General features: G+C 44.6%; 1 pseudogene; it reads right to left on the reverse strand.

Annotated features, from left to right (window-relative positions):
- Positions 1–826: 826 nt before the first annotated feature.
- On the reverse strand, positions 827–928 carry LOC141180001 (U2 spliceosomal RNA; annotated as a pseudogene).
- Between the last annotated feature and the right edge of the window lie 13,030 nt (positions 929–13,958).

Consider the following 13,958-nt stretch of genomic DNA (forward strand, 5'->3'; position numbering starts at 1 on the left):
TTGGCCTATGACTGCACCCTGGTTTCAAGAAGGCACCCATTGTAGGGATAGGGACAAAGGTTCCCCTTAGGAGGACATGTTGTTCATCAAAAGACACCTTAAAACCCACAACTTTACTGCTTGTTACAGCTGCAGCCCACGCATGCATTTTTAATCTGCATGAGTCTGCCTATTTTCAAACATTCTCCCCCCCCCCCCAATGTCCCATGCACCTGCAGACAAGGGGATGGGGAGAGGATAACTAATTAGTGAACAAACAAGCAGCGGTCCACCTTCTTCCTGGTCTGCAGGCTCCCTGCAGACTGTAGCTGACTGCAGCAGCACAGCCAGATAAAGGCCAGGAGTCCATTATGACACATGCAATGATGTTCCATTCTTCCATTCTTGCATTATTCCATTGTTCCATTGTCCCATTCTCTTGCATTATTCCATTGTTCCATTCACTCATTACATCTATTGCAGGCAATCTATCTGCCTGGGCGAAAACCAATAGGATGCTCTGATTGACAGACATAGGTAGCACTTTAAAACAACATCTCAGACCAAACTTTTTTATATCTTTTTTTCATCCACAGATAGAAAATGAAAAAAGTCAGTGCTCCACCAGAGGGAGCCAGCATTTCACTAAAGAAATCTTAACAGCCCCCACATTTTTTTTAAATGCGTGGTACTCAGCAACACCCAACTGATGGGACAGTTGAATTAAAAGAATAGCAGCTGATAACAAGGCCACTGACTAGGTATATGGTATATGTGCAACGGTGTAGCAAAGGACAAATGCATTATTGCAGCTTATCTCAGGAAGGAAGGGACAGATAGATAGATAGATAGATAACATTACAATACAATATATTGGTAAAAGCAAAGCACATATACTAAATGAGAACAGATACTACACTTAATGTTAGCCAAAAGGCCGAGAAGCGATAACCTGAATTGGTTTTGGCCTATGACTGCACCCTGGCTTCAAGAAGGCACCCATTGTAGGGATAGGGACTAGAGATGAGCGGTGTTCGAATCGAACTGTTCGCCAATCTCAAATTCGAGCTGTTTTGGGCGGTGTTCGAGCCGTTCGACGAACTCGAACGATTTGAAAAAAATCCGGCTGTTCGAGGTTATGTTCGATAACTGTTCGTGCACCAAAATCATAACTGGATTTTTTCTCAGTAATGCTGATAATCAATGTTAATACACAGTTTGAGTGTACACCGGGGCGGGGGGAGGGTCAGGGGATGCATCTCTGCAGAAATAATGAAGATCTCCATTTTTCTTTCTCTTTCCCGCATTTACAGCGGGGAGGTGCAATCTGTCAGCCTATCAGCAGCGCACACACGGAGCGAAGTGCTTTTTTTCACACAAGCAAGGGCATGTGTCATTGGCAGTGTATGTCACATGTCCTTGCCCTATAAGACCCAGCCATTTTCCCCGTCGCCACCATTTTCTCACTGCTGCAGCTGAGTGTTAGACGGCACCGCTGCTGCTGTGTGCGCGCTATACAGAATAATTGTGTGAATTGCAAGCGAATTTTATCTGAAATAGACAGATAGCTTGGGAGTAGGGACTAGTTCTAATTGCAGCCCTTTTGAGGGCTAGGTTACATCAGTTCCTATCACTTTTTGCCAGGAAGGTCTGTTTTAGTGCTGTGCAAGTGTTTTTTCACAGCATATGGCTAAATCTAGCTAAGCAAATCCTTTTGGGCCTCTTGCAGTGTGTGTTAGTCAGTGGAGTAGCCTATCTGTGTTGCAAGCTACACCACCTGTGTATGTAATACAATTTTTTTACTGCACCTAGCCAAGTAAAACCTTTTGGGCATATTAGCAGTGTGTGTTAGTCAGTGGAGTAGCCTATCTGTGTTGCAAGATACACCACCTGTGTATGTAATACAAATTTTTTACTGCACCTAGCCAAGTAAAACCTTTTGGGCATATTAGCAGTGTGTGTTAGTCAGTGGAGTAGCCTATCTCTGTTGCAAGCTACACCACCTGTGTATGTAATACAAATTTTTTACTGCACCTAGCCAAGTAAAACCTTTTGGGCATATTAGCAGTGTGTGGTACTCATTCTATTAGGCCATCTATACTAAGCTCCACCAGCTGTCAAATTACTAATAATTGTTAGCTGCATCTTGCCTGGAAAATAATTTCGGGCCTGTAGCAGTGTGTTGTACTCATTCTATTAGGCCATCTATACTAAGCTCCACCAGCTTTCAAATTACTAATAATTTTCAGCTGCATCTTGCCTGAAACATAATTTTGGGCATAGTATCAGTGTGTGGTACTCATTCTATTAGGCCATCTATACTAAGCTCCACCAGCTTTCAAATTACTAATAATTTTTAGCTGCATCTTGCCTGGAAAATAATTTTGGGCCTGTAGCAGTGTGTGGTACTCATTCTATTAGGCCATCTATACTAAGCTCCACCAGCTTTCAAATTACTAATAATTTTTAGCTGCATTTTGCCTGGAAAATAATTTTGGGCCTGTAACAGTGTGTGGTACTCATTCTATTAGGCCATCTATACTAAGCTCCACCAGCTTTCAAATTAATAATAATTTTTAGCTGCATCTTGTCTGGAAAATAATTTTGGGCATAGTCGCAGTGTGTGGTACTCATTCTATTAGGCCATGTATACTAAGCTCCACCAGCTTTCAAATTAATAATAATTTTTGTTCCCTCTGAACGTGTGTTCAGCGCTGCTGGTGGTGTGCTGACAGATAAGCGCACGCGGCTGTCCACTGACAATGTAGACAGACTCACGTTCATAAAGATGAACAAATCATGGATTTGCAAGGACTTTTCTACCCCTGTGTCATCCTGGGGAGTGTAAAAGCTTGAGGATTTAAAATCACCTCACCAACCGTTTTAAGCAACTCTGGGGCAATTGATGCCACTTAAGTGGTGTCTGTGCCCCAAATTTTTGGAAAAAATGGAGACTCTTTTTGAAGTCTCCTTGCTGTGTTTTACGTGACGTTGGCATCGTCAATTACAGGTGAGTTGGGTCTTCCCCCCCTTTTAACCGTAAGAAGCTACATACACTATGGCTTGGGTTAACACAGATGGTTGAGTCTGAAGAGCTGTTTACTCAGAGGTCTGCTCCAAAGCTTCAGTGTCTGCTAGTCAGTGTAGTAACCCAGCTGCGAAGCAAGCTGCACCGCCTGTGTATCTAATAATGATTTTTAACTGCATCTAGCCTAGGCAGACTGTGGTGATCCCCAACCAAACCCATACGCTCAGCCCCCTACCGCCCCCCTTTCATTGACAATACAATCATGTAACTCTTACAACTGGATGGGTGTGGCTGTGACAGCTTTATTAACTGTTTATACTCATTACATTAGAAAGGCATTTTATTTCTAAAATAATTCAGCTTGTTGCAGCATGCCTGTGTCTCCAGTCTCCACAACGGCACGTTGGCCAACAATTGTAAATCTCCAACATGTCCTTTCTATTTCCAGGCCATGGAGGATCCTGCGTACTCGTATGCAGGACTCTGACCCCCATCCATCACTCTTAACGCTTGTTCCACTCCGTCCTGGAGTCCTGACAGGAATATGTCCAGTCCAATATCCATTAAGTGAACACAGTCGGGCCGTATGAGGCCTGCTTTATCTCCTTCCAGTTGTCCGCCTCTGTCTCTTATAAATTTTTGCATCCAAATATTTATTAGCCGCCTTGTCCGTTCGATGGCCGTGATGTCTCGGGCACCTTGCCATACCGCGCTCGGCACAATCTCTGACTATTTTTGTGAAAAATTCTCTGAAGCACTCAGTGTCTAGTTTCATTATTGCCATTAGTTATGCGCTCTTGTGATAACCTAGGTCGTTTCCCCCAGCCTGTATAACTAAGATGACCGGACCTCTTGCCTCTCTCCCTACCTTGATTACCTCCATTAGTACCTGTGGCCATTGCAGGCCTCTAATACCTCTCCAGTTCAAATATGTGTTATGAAGCTCTAATTTCCTCCCGCCTGGGCAGTCTTTCGCCCTTTTTTCTGCCCAATATATATACAAGTAGCCTATCACCCACACTGTTGGCTTAGCGTCACCTGTAAAAGAAACAAACCACGTTAGGATAACAAGTCCGGTCTTATGTATCTCGCCAAACACGTGGATCGCCATCTCCCTATCCTCTGAACTTCCATTTGTGACAGTCCTGCTCTTGCTGCTTCCGTGGCTGTGCCTATGCGGAATGAGTGTTTCCCATAATCTTTGGGGTGGTTCCGTGCTGATGTTATGCATTTATTAAATATAGCTTGGAACTGGTATCTTGATAATGGCGTTCCATCAATGTGTGATAGGAAGAAATTACTTTGTGATCTGATGGTTATATATGTTTTTACTATTGCTACTCGACTCAGCGTACCATTTGTGGGTTGTAGAAGTACCCAAGTGCCCCTTCCCGCTGGAACCGTTTTCGATTTGCGTATGCGTAGACGTATTGCATTATTGGCTATGGCTACGTCCTGGTGTAATAAGCCTCCACTGGTGTTAATTTTGGATTGAGGGACTAATTCGCTTATGCATAGCGCCCCGAAGAAAGCGATCGCAAATACAGTAGACAGTAGTGTTGCTTCGAATTGTGAGTGGCATGTTAATGGTGTTAGGGATATGATGTGAGAAATCAGTTTTAGTGACACGGGACGGGACGTCTACACTCCTGACTTGGCTGACCCCTTTTCCACCCTTTTATGGATTGTCTGATGATGAATCTCTTTGTCACATGTTCCCAATTCAGTAGTTGAAGTGAAATGCTACTCTGGTCAGCCACCGCTGCGCTGACGCCCCTGATATGCCCCTCATCATTAGCTGGTGGAGAAATTCTATGGTTACATCAAGTCTGGCTTGTTCACATTGGTCAACCAGTCTGCCTGCTACTAGTCATGTCCAGTCTTCCCATGCCTTACCGTATGCTTGCCACATCGACAGGGCAACTGACGCTCTGATTAATGGCATCAACTATTCTCCACTAGATCCCATAGGGAGGCTGGGCAACTGTTGCCCTATGGGTGGGCGTTGGGGAGGAGCTCTGTGAAAATCTGCCAATTGAATTGTGATAAAGCGTTAGCAGCAGCGTTAGACCCCTCAGCATTGTGGCTAGCGCAGACCCATACATTGTGTTTTAGGCACAGGAATGCTAGCCGGCGTAGTAGGCCTAGCACTGGGAGAGACGATGATGCCATCTTATTAATGCAGTGCGCTAGGCTGGTGTTTTTTGTTATGAAGAGTATATTTTTGTTAGCCAGGTGCGCGCCCCATATTTCTATTGCTACCACTATTGGAAGCAGTTCCAGGACTGTCTGTTTTTTTGTCAGCACTTGTTCTGCCCAATACGGAGGCCATAAGCCTGTGCACCACTGGTTATCTAGTATCGCTGCATATCCGCCTGATTCTTTTGCCCCGGTGAATAATCTTAGTTCAATGTTGGACTGTTCTGCTGACATAAATAACGTGTGACCGTTGAATGATTATAAGAAGGTTTTCCACACCTCTAAGTCCGCCCGTAGCTGCCTGCTGATTCTGATTGTATGACTCGGTTTAGATACCCCTATTGTTGCCGGCAATAAATGAAGAGAAAAAACCCTTCCGACTGGCATCACCCGGCTCGCAAATACGAGGAGACCTAGTAATACTTGCATCTGCTGTAGTGTTACTTTCCATACTGCGCAAAAAACCTAGATCAGGTGTAATGCTTTGGCATTTTTCCCATGGGAGGCAGAACAACCTTGCAGTGGTCGATTTCGATGCCTAAGAACGATTTTTTTTAGTTGTGGGGCCTATGTTTTTGGTTGGGCATAATGGGACTCCAAACCGACGGGAGATGTTTGTGAATTCATTGAGTAAGGGGCAGCGAAAGTGGATGACCAATCACCACATGGCAGAAAAAGAAAGGAAAAAATCAGCTTACCCACCTAGAAGACCAACAGCACGGAGCCAGGAGTGCTACCAGATGAACATGAGGAACCAGGAAGATCCAGCTGAACAAATCTTCTAAAATCCACTTATTATTGGGTCATACAAAAAATACTTTAAAAGTCCACCTTGGAGAAGAACAGCAAACGTGTTTTGAACTAAAGGTTCTTAATCATTGCATAGCAAAAAAACAGCAAGGAAGTGGTATTTATATGTCATGTCCTGCTATGCACCTGTTCAAGGCTGAGTTAATCAGCAATTTAAACACACATACCATGTTAAAATCGTATAGCATAGAAACAATGCATATAAATGTAAATAATCCAAAAGAAAAGAAGAAAAAAGGAACATATATATATAATAATAATCTATAAATGATGACTCATAATGATACATCAAATCATGTCTGATGTTTAAACCCGCTGGTACACGTGTATTTAAAGTATAAATCCACCAACTTTCTCTATTAAGGAGCTTTCTCCTATAATCATCCACCAAATCTCCACCAATCGCCACGGCCCACGGAGGGGCCACCACAGTCAGTGAATCCTTCCTTATTTAGTATAGAGTCTACCAATGCTTTGGGCGTATTAGCCCAGCTGCGAAGCAAGCTGCACTGCCTGTGTATCTAAATGAGAATTTTTAACTGCATCTAGCCTAGGCCGACTGTGGGGACCCCCTATCAAACCCAGACGCTCTGCATCTAACCCAGCCAATCATTTGATAGTATTGCTAGTAGCAGAGTCGCATGGGCTCTAAACCTTGCATAGCCTGTGCATTTTTTCAGATCGCTAAGGATGACCCAACTCGTGTTATCTGTAACATTTGTCACCAAAAGCTAAGTAGAGGCCAAAAAATCCATAGTTTGAGTACTTCATGCATGAACCGTCACATGGATAAGCATAAGTTGCAGTGCGAAGCTCACTGTGCTACAATGCGGCCTAGCGGGCCGGACAACCACCATCTGCCCCACCTGTGTCATCCTAGGGAGACCAAAAGCTACTGCGTAGTCTTTTCCAAAAATTTGAGGGAATTACCACGGGAATGGTTTGGAAGAGGTATAAGAGTTTAGGTAGGACGTTCATTTTCAGTATACTTATTCTGCCGAACCAGGAAAAATCCTTCACCGTCCAAGAAGTAAGATCTTTATGGAATTGTTCAATAAAGGGCCCAAAATTAAGATAAAATAGACGGGAGAGGTCTCTATGAATACGAATTCCTAAGTATTTGATACCCTGTGAGGGCCAGGCAAAGGGAAAGTTGGACTGGATTGAATCCTGTATGGATTTGGGGAGGGAGACATCGAGGGCCTCAGACTTCGCTGCATTGATTTTAAAATTTGACCATGTAACAAAGTAATCTATTTCAGCCATAACAGCAGGGATGGATATATGTGATTGAGTAATATATACTAGGACATCATCAGCAAATGCAGAGCACTTGTACTCGGTGCCTCCCACCTCAATCCACCTAATATTGGGGTTATCGCGAATTGATAAGAGCAGGTGCTCCATCACTAGAATGTATAAGAGAGGGGACAGAGGACATCCCTGCCTTGTCCCATTGGTGATTATGAAAGGTGATGAAAATGTTCCATTTATCTTCAGCCTAGGTGACGGATTGCGATACAAGGCCGTGATTTTGGCTATAAAAGGGTCCCCTAGACCCCTACCCCAAGCTTTTTAAGAGAATAATATATGGCGTGCCAGGAGACTCTATGGAATGCTCTCTCAGCATCCAATGAGAGTATCTAACTACAAATTTTTAACTGCATCTAGCCCAGGCAATACGCGCGACGCGCAGTCTGGCTCCAGAAGAGAAGCACGCATCCAGCCGTTACAGGTAAGAGGAGGTGTATGGCGCCGGAGATCGCGCAGTATGCGTAGACACTGAACGCATACTGCGATCTCCGGCGCCATGCTTACATACTTACCTGACCGGGAGGAGCGTTGCCGCGGCGCCTCTCTTCGCTGGAGACCGGGGGCAGAGTGAAGGCGTCGGACCGGCGTGTGCGCATTGCACTATTCGGCGCCATTTTACTGAAGACACATTTACAGTGTGTCTTCAACAAATTGGCGCTGGACAGCGCGGTGCTCCGGCGCCGCACATTTCCCCCGGCCTCCGGCAGAGAGGACACAGCAGCGCTGGAGTACAGAGAAGAAAGGTGAGTATAACTGTTTATTTTTTTTGTATATGTGTACAGTGTGAAAGGGATGAGGGGGCCACACATAACAGGATTGTGGGGTGAGGGGACCATGCATATATCAGGATTGGGGGGGTGAGGGGTACCACACATACCAGGATTGGGGGGTGAGGGGTACCACACATACCAGGATTGGGGGTGAGGGGTACCACGCATACCAGGATTGGGGGTAAGGGGTACCACGTATACCAGGATTGGGGGGTGAGGGGTGCCACGCATACCAGGATTGGGGGGTGAGGGGTACCACGCATACCAGGATTGGGGGGTGAGAGGTGCCACGCATACCAGGATTGGGGGGTGAGGGGTGCCACGCATACCAGGATTGGGGGGTGAGGGGTAACACGCATACCAGGATTGGGGGGTGAGGAGTAACAGGCATACCAGGATTGGGGGGTGAGGGGTAACATGCATACCAGGATTGGGGGGTGAGGGGACCATGCATACCAGGATTGGGGATGAGGGGTGCCACGCATACCGGGATTGGGGATGAGGGGTGCCACACATACAAGGATTTGGGATGAGGGGTGCCACGCATGCCGGGATTGGGGATGAGGGATGCCACGCATGCTGGGATTGGGGATGAGGGGTGCCACGCATGCCGGGATTGGGGATGAGGGGTGCCACGCAAGCTGGGATCGGGGATGAGGGGTGCCATGCATGCAGGGATTGGGGATGAGGGGTGCAACGCATACCGGGATTGGGGATGAGGGATGGAATGCCATGCATACCGGGATGGGGTACCATGCATACCAGGATGAGGGATACCATACACACCAGTATAGTGATGAGGGGTGCCATACATACCAGGATAGGGATGAGGGGTGCCATGCATACGGGATGAGGGGTGCCAAGCATAGAGGGGTGAGGGGTGCCGCGCATACTGGGATTGGGGGTGAGGAGTGCCACGCATACTGGGATTGGGGGTGAGGGGTGCCACGCTTACCGAGATTGGGGCTGAGGGGTGCCACGCATACCGGGATTGGGGGTGAGGGGTGCCACGCATACTGGGATTGGGGATGAGGGGTGCCAGGCATACTGGGATTGGGGATGAGGGGTGCTACGCATACCGGGATTGGGGGTGAGGGATGCCACGCATACCGGGATTGGGAGTGAGGGATAGGGTGCCATGCATACCAGGATGAGGGATACCATACACACCAAGATAGGGATGAGGGGTGCCACGTATACCAGGATTGGGGGTGAGGAGTGCCACGCATACCAGGATTGGGGGTGAGGGGTGCCACGCATACCAGGATTTGGGGTGAGGGGTACCACGCATACCAGGATTGGATGATGAGGGCAGCACAAATACAAGGAGGGGGGCAGCACATACCAGCATGGGAGACCATATACCAATAAAAATGCTCGCCACCCAGGCGTAGAACGGGTTCAATAGCTAGTTTCTTATATTTTCGAATCAAGTGATAATAAATATAATTTTAAGCATTCATATTCTTGTGGTCCTTTGTAATAAAACTGGAGGGAGGATGTGGGAGGCACTATTTGACTCATTGTGTTTCCTGTCCCTACTAGGGTCCAGTTACATCCTCCAGTGTGCTGTTGTGGTGGGTTATTACAAATTGAATTACCGGTAAGTCTAATTCTACTTTTATCTGCCTCCAGATATGAGTTGCATGTTGAGAGCTGGAAAAGTAAGAGTTAAAAAAAATCTCTCCTGAAATCCCCTTCTCCTCTGGCATATGTATCTTGAGATTCATCTTTCCGCAAGGAAATTCTTTCAGACGATTCTGATTCAAATGATCTGGATGAATATTTTCTCCTGCACACATATAAGCTGTTAGATTTCATTATAGCAGTAAAAGGGAATGTGTCATCACAAAATGACCTATTGTTTAATGAGGACTTGTCAGTAGGCCAAAATTGGCTAGTGTTTGCTTGCATTTTATTCCACTTCCTCTTTGCATTCTAGATATTTTATTTTTTTTATTTTTAGAAATCCACCATACACAGACAAAGCGTCATGATATTGCCCACATGGCAATCTCTGGCTACCACTGCATCCAAGTAAAAGGCTGAACTCCTCACATCATAGCCTATGAGAGTGATGGCGTGAGGTCAATCAAGAGGTCTTCACAAAGGAAAATCACACAGGTTATGGTGTGAGGCGGCGTAATATATGGTAGCCAGACCCCGCTAGTCTTAATTCTAAGTACACTAGCTGCTCGATATTACATTGATTTGGTCATGGATCCAGTGTTAAAGCCATTTCTCCCAGGAGCCATTTTTCAACAAGACAACACCAGACCGCATATTTCCCCTGCTACTGTGAGCAGCGAGGCGTAAATGGCCTAACATGGCCTGCAGCGCCTCTCTGTTTCCCATCAAGCACATCTGGAACATCATTGGTTACCAATTTGCACAGGGAGCTGCCAGAAGCGGATGTTGATGATTTTCCCAAATGCATCCAGTGTGGCAGAAAGTTCCTCAGACAGCCATTTTAAGGGGTTGTCTACTACTTTGACATTAATGCCCTATCTATAGGATAGGGCATCAATCTATAGGATAGGGTATCAATGTATGATCGGCCGGGGTCCCGCACGCGGCACTCTCGCCGATCAGCTGTTATTGGTGCCGGCAGCTGCCGGCCAGAAGTCCTTACCCGCGGAGCTTGGCTGTCAAGTTGTAGTGGCTGGCGCTTGTTACTGCACATCTGCCTTCCATTCAATTGAATGGGAGGCTGATGTGCAGTACCCCGCTGCGGCCACTACAGATGGACGGCCAAGCACCGCAGGTAAGGACTTCCGGCCGTCTGCCGCCGCTGGAACCGATAACAGCTGATCGGCAGGGGTGCCACCGTGGGGACCCCGGCTGATTATACATTGATGCCCTATTTATAGGATGGGGTATCAATGTGAAAGTAGTGGACAACTTCTTTAATAACCTCATTGACAGTGGCCAAGGGGTATAAGTGTGGGGATTTCTGCGCTTCGCGCTCATACTCGGTACTGAATACATCACGATGTATTGAAATTTTGTTTCTATCCATCCTGTGATTTCTATAACTTTTTAGGACTTTTCCTTATTGGTGTAGTAATTTCAATGTTAAGGAGTAAATTTTTTAAAAAAAATATTATTTTACAAGTGATCTGTTCACTGTTTTCATAAGACATTTCTATAATTTCTTCTATGTTCCCATCATAAATCTACCACCCACCATGGACCAAACCTCCAGATTCCACTGACCACCAGAATAAATAATATATTCAGCTGCAAAACTGTCAGGAACTTGTCCATAGCGAGCCTTAGTAAAGTTACTCCTTGTGTTATTTCTCCATTTCACAGCAGATGTGATATTCTTCAGGAGGTAGGATACATAATGGTTTGCAAAAGTAAAACCTTCCTGGCTCTCCTGTTCTGGCATCCACAAAAAGTGATTCTACAATATTTTGTTTTATGGGGCTTTTTTGTAGTTGCTTTTATACCTTTTTTAGAAGTGTTAACATCAGATTTTACATAAATATATTTGAAAAAGGAGTAAATAAAAGTAGTTAAAGTGGATCTACCACCAATATTCAAGATTACAATCTGAATACATTATCTTAGACTTTGAAAATGAAGTTTTTGTGTTGCAAATTATATCAATGAACTTTTTCTTGCTTTTGGTGTTTTTTTTCTGGTCCATTATCCTGGGCACATGCCACTTGTTTGCTTTCAGGTTTATGGTCGTGGTGCCAATTCAGCTCACTACAATTATAACTTTACATTGTGGCATCCTGTTCCCACCATCTTTATCCAGCTACTATACCTCCGTGTTATGTAAGGCCTTTCTCCATCTGTATCCACCCAATATATCTTGTGCTGCACTAATATCTGCTATTCCCATTCCATCCCCTTGCTCCAGGTTCACCTTTCCATATGTGATGGGCTGGAGGCTCCTGACATGGAGCACGGCGTGGAGCTACTGCGGGGTAAGTACAGAGACTATGGAGCATGGCCGATCTCTACATGATCTGTGATATGCGGGGACATTAGTGGAGGAGACTACACTGGGGTAAAGAGCAGTCGCTGATGATAGTAGCCCTATCCCAAGTACAACATGTGATTGATGATCTGCTGCATATTGGGGCAGTGACATTAGTCTGGGAAAGCCATATGACAGATGGACAGAACATCACTGTCACAATGGGAAACAATCGGCAGCGAGATCACGTGGCCCAACTCCCCGCAAAACAAAAAATCACATTAACTATTAATTCCTTGGCCATTTGTAACATTCACTACTGCTGTCCAAAATTAAAATAATAGTCACAGCAGAGAGAACAGCATATAAAGAAGACAGACCTAATGAATGGAGTTTATTCATCTTTATTCTTATCTATTATGAAATGTAGTATAATTTAATCATCCAGTGCCATTTATAGGATTTACTGCATAAACAGGATGTGAACCAGAGGAAGGCAAAACAACCCCATGTGTGGGGAAAAATTCCTTCCTGACCCCAAGTGCTGGCGATCGGCTGATCCCTGGTTCACTGCAGTGTCAGCTCTGGATGGCCCTATCACCGCTCTACATGGAAGATTTATACATATCTAATACATAGATTTCTATCTTATCTTTATACCTGGACTGTTTATAGCTTATGTCTAACTAAGGGCGCTGGTCGATTATCGGGAAGTGGCGTTTTTAGGAACAGTCATTGTGTAGTGTAAACAGGTGCGATCACCCGACAAACTAACAAAAGGTCGGCTGCTTAACAATGATGAACACAGTCACACATCCATTCACACATATACACGCTGTGACACATCCACATATATGCTTACATGTCTGCAGATACACACGGCGACATTCATACATTCACTCCCATATCTCACACTGAGACACATACATACTTAAAGTCATACAAACATATACATTTAATCACACCCACAAAATGCATCCATGTAGACTAGGGAGCACGCATATACACACATAATGATTCATTTACACACATTAACATAGATTGATACAAACGGACATATGGATGTTTCATTTTCATGTAAATACATATATATATTTACATATGTATATATAAAACAAGAAAAATGGAGGCAGCGCACCAGGTGATAAAAGTGCTATTTATTAGCTCATAATGGTGACATTGGAATAAAGTGCTATTTATTAGCTCATAATAGTGACATTGGAATAAAGTGCTATTTATTAGCTCATAATGATGACATTGGAATAAAGTGCTATTTATTAGCTCATAATGGTGACGTTTCGGTTCTAAGTGAGAACCTTACTCAAGCAGTACAGAAGTGCATGTGCATACCTTATGGAGAACATCAATTACAAAAAGTGTTTAACAATAATTACACAAGAAAGAGCATATCCCATCATATATAGTAAGATATACATGTATGTATGTTACACATACACATATACAGTGCTCAGCATAACATACATGCAAACATATACAGTGCTCGGCGTAACATACATACACACACATATACAGTGCTCTGTGTAACATACATACACACACACATATACAGTGCTCTGTGTAACATACATACACACACACATATACAGTGCTCTGTGTAACATACATACACACACATATACAGTGCTCTGTGTAACATACATACACACACATATACAGTGCTCAGCATAACATACATACAAACATATACAGTGCTCGGCGTAACATACATACACACACACATATACAGTGCTCTGTGTAACATACATACACACACACATATACAGTGCTCTGTGTAACATACATACACACACACATATACAGTGCTCGGCGTAACATACACACACACATATACAGTGCTCGGCGTAACATACACACACACATATACAGTGCTCTGTGTAACATACATACATACACACACACATAT

The sequence above is a fragment of the Phyllobates terribilis genome, unplaced genomic scaffold, assembly GCF_046119375.1.
Source record: "Phyllobates terribilis strain yellow unplaced genomic scaffold, ASM4611937v1 Scaffold_30__1_contigs__length_15301838, whole genome shotgun sequence".
In the NCBI taxonomy this organism is placed as follows: Eukaryota; Metazoa; Chordata; class Amphibia; order Anura; family Dendrobatidae; genus Phyllobates; species Phyllobates terribilis.